General features: G+C 37.0%; 1 protein-coding gene across 2 annotated transcripts in view; it reads right to left on the reverse strand.

Moving 5' to 3' along the window:
- Keap1 (kelch like ECH associated protein 1) overlaps nucleotides 1-5,423 on the reverse strand; it is a 79,753-nt gene extending 74,330 nt beyond the window's left edge. Inside the window, exon 1 of one of the 2 annotated variants that reach the window (XM_067125882.1) lies at nucleotides 4,979-5,423. The gene's annotated coding sequence lies outside the window, so the exon portion shown is untranslated. The remainder of the gene's footprint in view (nucleotides 1-4,978) is intronic. The other variant, XM_067125878.1, reaches the window with a different exon arrangement.
- Nucleotides 5,424-6,911: the final 1,488 nt, after the last annotated feature.

Here is a 6,911-nt window from a genome sequence, read left to right on the forward strand (position 1 = left end):
AAGTGATGATTACTGGCAAACGCCTTATACATGGCATAGAAAATAATTCAGTTCTACTATGTATATATATGTATATATATATAAATTATATATATCTGCTAACAGATAAACGTTGTACAATTGAATAAAATTTAGGTTAATGTATATAAGCGCTTACCAACGTGAATGGTAACACCAAGAAAATTTTCCCAAATGGAATTTTCCACGTTTGTTCACTCTCTCAGACATCGCTGGAAATATGGAGATTTTCCCAGTGTATAACACTGGAAAAAAGCTTCTGTCTTTTATGGACATAAAAAAAAAAAAATACACACTGCGCTCACTTCTGAAATTGTCAGACTCATAATGTAGATGCTGAGGAAAACTTACTCAAACACTAGCACCCCAACCCAACACCCCACACATCCCCACAAACACATACATATATATATATATATATATATATATATATATATATATATATATATATATATATATATATATATATATATATATATATATATATATGTGTGTGTGTGTGTGTGTGTGTGTTTGAGTGTGCTGCTTTTTCAGAAAAGGGACAGGGGCATGAAGTCAGCAGCAGCATCCCTTGTGTAAATTAGGTGTCTAGATATGGCAGATAATAAATAAACGTTCTAGAAGGCATATTACCCACTGTAAACGAAAAAAAAATGAGATGCAGTATTTATCTTTTAGTCCAAATTGCCCTGTTTAAATAAAATTCCTTTTACTCATTTATTCTTGGAATATGTAAAAAAAAAAAATAATAAGTTTTAAAACCAGTGATTCAGCATTACAATCAAAGATAAGATTCGAGAGGATCCTATCGATTAGACGAATCAAAGTTCTCGCAATCAGTGACTGGGCTGATTAAACAGGAAATTCAGAAAGAACCTGGTTTCAATAATAGTATGTCATCACTACGCGTGATAAGAAATAATAATAATAAAAAAAGATGTATCTAATCCAAGACTTGAAGTTTATTAAGTCATTGGCAGCATTTGTTTCTTAATCTGAAACTTAGGGACCGGAGAAAACCGATTTAGTTCGTCCGAATATGGTTGGACAGTCGGGCCAAGGCTTTAGCAGCGAATGCTGTGTTCGTCGTTCGGCTTTAAGAGGCTGTGAATGCAACGACTCCTTGACCTTGTGTTCGGATCACCTTCAGGATGTCTCGGACCCTTGTCTCGTCCTGTGGGTAATTGGTAGCCCAACCACCACCCCCACCCCCCACACACAAAAAAGAAAAAACTACAATTATCTGGAGGTAGTCAGTGTTCATTTTTAAAAAGCCTTATCAATAAACCTCAGCTAAAAAGGAAATCGTCAGTAAGCATGACTGACGAAAAATCTTATTTAAGAAGGGCTTTCGATACAGCCAAAAATTGTTTTTGCGTCTAGAGGCACCTTCCATGTGGAAGCCGTCAAAATGCGTGGCTTACGAAAATATCTAGTGGCATTTTAAGCATTTCTTATTATCCCTATAAAGAACTAAAGAGCTAGAACGAAGAAAAAGTGGTGTGTCATAACCCCAAAGAGAGCCTCTAACGACGGATAACTTGCAACCGATCAGTCAGTCCTTTTGAAGTAACGGAAGGTCGTACGAAATAGATAAACTGCAAGATACAGAACTTCTGCCTCTGTCTTTCAGTACACATTCCCCACGGTAGGTGTTGGTGGGTGTTGGGGTGTGGGGGTTTCCATGGGCATTTATTCATGCTAACTGCAAACAGCGGTACGAACAGAATGTCACCGATGTGCTATGAAAACTAATACAGACATTCACCATGAATACTAATATTATCTTGGTTCACTTTGCCAGTAAGAACAGGAGAATGCATCAGAGAGAAACGAATGTTTTTTATGCCATAACCGAAGCTTACATAATTCATTCCTCGTTAGAGGCTATGAAGTTCAAATTCAGATGACAAGAGATAGAGAAGTAACTGGACGTCACATTAGCGTCAAACGACAAGTCTACTAAAATAAATGTATAATAGGCACAGTAGTCTCATTGCTCAGTTGCTTCAGAAACTTGAATTTCCAGAGAAGTCTAAGTTTACCGAAAATGCTTCTACAGAATCCCTTCTTTCAGCATGCACAGAGCATCAATAAAAATACCGGTAAACATTACAGGTTGGCAATCTGCCCCGAGAAGATGATGCCCTCTGTGGCTAGCTAGACTTAGTATTTGACTGGTGAACCGCTCAAATCCCACAAGAGGCTTGTTTAATCCACAATGATAATGTATATAAGTGTTATTTTGAAAAGTCTTATATTCAATTCACAATGTGAAGCAAAGAGGGATGACAGAGAGAAGAGGTGTAACTATTACCAAAAGATAAAGCAACCAACAATTAGATATAGACACACATGAAACATAATGACGTAGATAGATTACCAAATTAATTACAGGTAAACCGAGATCTACAAAGTCTTCTTTTTTATTTATCTCGAAATACTTATATCGCTTAATTCCAGGTATAACCAGGTAACACTTTTACATATCCCGAAAATCACCTCAGGTTAGTTTCAGGTGCAACCATGACGCTGCATCTAGACTTCAAGTACTCGTCATTACATAACTGAAGCTCATCACAGATATGGATAACCCGGATGATACGATTTCGTACCCCAAATTACGTACCTGAGAGTAATCACCAATAATGAAAATGCATAAATGAATCACTCATGCCATTTATTGACGTGGAGTATTGCGGCTAAATGAGGTTTGTGAGGTTGACCTGACAACAGGCTAGTCACGGTGACTTGCGGTTTTCTGATCCATTTACCGAGAAGCAAGCGGTCCTGTGATTATTCCCCTAGGTAACTACACGTCATTTCCGAGCAAGCATGCGCATGCACGCGAGCGCGCACACACACACGCACACACACACAGGCACTCCCACTGTACACGTGCGTGCATGGGAAGAGAGAGAGAGGCAGACAGGAAAAGAACTCTAACCAAGCCAGTGAAGAGAGAGAGAGAGAGAGAGAGAGAGAGAGAGAGAGAGAGAGAGAGAGAGAGAGAGAGAGAGCACTGAGCAAGCAACTTTGGAGAGAAATATATAATGAATGGACAGAGAGAGAGAGAGAGAGAGAGAGAGAGAGAGAGAGAGAGAGAGAGAGCTGCAACTCAGGAGAAATATATGATGAATGGAGAGAGAGAGAGAGAGAGAGAGAGAGAGAGAGAGAGAGAGAGAGAGAGAGAGAGAGATCCAACTTAGGAGAAATATTTGATGAATGGTTCCGCGCCCGGGGCAGGGGTAAGGATTACCTCGTTGAGGCTAACCAGTTTTTCATTACGATGTGACGGCCTAAATATGAATAAGACAGACGAAAAGATAGATAGACAGAATATCTGATAATGACTTCAACAGGAGAGAAGACAGACGTGGGATTTGAGGGTTACATCATCAAAGTCCTCGGATTTATAAGGGAGGGTGTGTATACATTTGAGAGAGAGAGAGAGAGAGAGAGAGAGAGAGAGAGAGAGAGAGAGAGAGAGAGAGAGAGAGTACAGTACTTGAAGCCTGCTTGAGATCACAAACGCTGCATCAGTATTTTCCAGTTAGTTTTAGCTGACCAGTTTATTTATACTTATAAAAGCGAATTTACGTGTCAAATAGGGCAACAATTTTATTTATCTCTTTATAAAACAAAATAATTTACAGGTTACTGGGGACGCCATTTCTATTCACTGATTATATTAAAAAAACTTTTTTTTTTTGGCATGAGGCATAACATTGTAACTCCGTTGTTTTTCAGAGATTATTACAACCATGCTTATATCGTAGAACGTACAAGTTTTATTTATTAGTTGTTTTTCTTGCGTTACAGATGGTACAGCCTTCATTCACTGATTATGAAAAATTTCTTTGGGCGAAGAAAAATTATCACAACCAACTGAGCTGAATACACAGTGTATAGTTACGTTTGGCCGAAAATCAAAAGCAAAATAAAAAGTTTGGGGTAAAACGATTTCAGTTTGTACACAATATATATATATACATATATATATAATATATATATTTACAATATATACTCGTATATACATACATACACACAAACACACACACGCGCGCGCACACACATCTATATATATAAAATGTGTGTGTAATCATGTGTGATCTGAATCAAAAGTCACCGCCAGTTAGTTTTTTCAGTCACTGAGATAAGTAAATCCATGTTAAACATGACACTTTTGCTGGCATCAACAGGTGATCAGTGTCTAATGCTCTAACAAATGACAGGAGGCTTCAAAAGATGAAATTTAATGTCAAATGAGAGAGAGAGAGAGAGAGAGAGAGAGAGAGAGAGAGAGAGAGAGAGAGAGAGAGAGAGAGAGAGAGAGATTATTTATATCAAGTATCAGTAGCCTAGTCATTCATACCAAGAGTAAAATTAAGTCACTGATGTCAAATGAAAATTAGTCTTGTTTTGCGCCTAAAGATCACTTTAAAAACTCATTATATATGTCACAGATACGGTAACACTAATGACATAAAGTTTCTTACTATAGCCTATACTTCAGTGGACTATTATTTATTAATTATATATTTCTATGAATTTTATTTATGCTATTTTGAAAGAGAGAGAGAGAGAGAGAGAGAGAGAGAGAGAGAGAGAGAGAGAGAGAGAGAGAGAGAGAGAGAGAGATCACTCGCACAGTTTCAATAATCAAATCTTTCACTTCTAGAGTAAAAGCATGTCATGCTATAGCTTATTACACTTTTGACCATAATAACCGTGATGACATTAACAATAATAATGTGTTTATTTCTGTATACAACTGTCAATAATAAGTGTAAACCTACCATAAAACTGTATCAGAATTAAAAAACCTGTTCTTTACAGATTCGTGATACAGTGAAATCTAAACTATCAATTATTTCAAAATTTGGATTAACTGAACTTGAACCCCCTTACATTACTGTCAGAAAATAAGATGAACAACTGAATATTCGCGGTTTCTTACCGTACTGTGAATTCCCGTAAAATTCTCCTTTCAGTCGATTCTATTGCAAATCCAAAAATTCACTGATAATTCCAGAGTTTAATAATCACTACAGGGACAGTACTTCCATTTTGGCACTTGCTTTCATCAGTTTACAATTGTAGCACGTAGTAGCATTGTCTCCCGCGCGTAAGACGACATTTTATGAAAGATTTAAAGAGATCTTTTCCACTAACTTCAGAACTCTTAGGAAACCCCGTCGCACACCCTCTCCCCAAGCAACGTCCGGGTAACTAAGAGTCCGAGAGCCGCCGACTGGCGAGACTCTCGTCTGACAGACGTGACCGCGAGAGGTAAACTGGAGTCCGAGTTTACTGTAACTGGACTACTTATAGCCTATAGACCGACTCTACTAATCCACGAACCTTATCATCTGCGTCATGCTCAATGATGACAAAGATGTGCTGAACATAGCAACACCACCCTGCCGTGGTCAGCCTGATAAGGCAAGCTTTCTTCCGCTTTAAATGTCATGACAGATATCACGATGATATGAAAATGACTCTCATGGCGATACTGTAATTGTAAGAGGAGGGAAGCAGTCGTAATTATTATATGATAAGATAACCTGCGGTGTCCACTTCGAGAATATTGTCTTTCTTTCCTTTTCGTTAATAATGCGTCTGTGTTCGTTTTAAACCAAGTTGACAATTACTCGTACCTTCTATTCAGGAATAAGTTCCCTGTGGACACAACTTTCGCAATATATACGAGTAGTATTAAAACACTTTACTATCATGTGATCAAGTACTTTTTTATGGCAGAATTTACATCGACCATAATGTTGCCAAGAAGCAATTTTCAACTTTTTTTCGAATCGGTGAAAATTCATTTCACTTTTTTATTCTTACACACGTCTCACAAACACACACACACACACACACACACACACACACACACACACACATATATATATATATATATATATATATATATATATATATATATATATATATATATATATATATATATATATATATGTGTGTGTGTGTGTGTGTGTGTGTATATATATATATATATATATATATATATATATATATATATATATATATATATATATATATATATGTATATATATATATATATATATTTTATATATATTGATATATATAGAGAGAAATACAGTAGGTTTTAACCTTCCTGTTCTCAGCTAGTCTTTTGGGATGAGTCTGTAAGGCCCATGCCTTCTCTACCCAGGCCATGACTCGCCACACTTGACTAACTACCCTCTACATAATTCTTGTTCAAGACAAGGGCAAAATAGATTTTTGTAGCAACAATACTCTTGCTGGTTAAGCAGAGGTGGTACGCTGACACGTGTGATTCAAGTTTACATACAACATGCATGTGTGTGTGTCTGTGTGTATATATATAAAGAATCGACTAGTTACTTATCACCAGATACGCATGCAATTGTAATAACCTCAATGCCTTCTTAACGTCTCGAGTTCCTCACACTTTTTGGATACGCTTGTCACTAAAAAGCCTTAGAGCCAAATGCATGAATATGAAGTAATTCTGGTGCCCGTAGCTACGAAGATCAGACTTACTTCGTATTCTTGCATTTGGATCTAAGGCTTTGTAGTGACAAGCGTATCAAATAGGTGTGAAGAATTCGAGAAGTTAAGAGGGCATTGTGTTATTACTGTGTGTGTGTTTACATACGTGAGTGTATGTATGTATGTACCTTTATGATTGCACGTGTATGTCTGTTACGGATATGTCGCATGATTATGTTAGATTTATAACTTTAAGGAGAAAAGGGAAATATAAAGGCTAGAGGAAGAGTTTATTCCCTTTTTCACATCATTATAACTACAAAACTTTGTTGCATGTGTAATGTGTATTTCAGTTGTAGCATTCAACAACCGGAAGTTACAACAAGGGGAAGATG

The sequence above is a fragment of the Macrobrachium rosenbergii genome, chromosome 23, assembly GCF_040412425.1.
Source record: "Macrobrachium rosenbergii isolate ZJJX-2024 chromosome 23, ASM4041242v1, whole genome shotgun sequence".
Lineage (NCBI taxonomy): Eukaryota > Metazoa > Arthropoda > Malacostraca > Decapoda > Palaemonidae > Macrobrachium > Macrobrachium rosenbergii.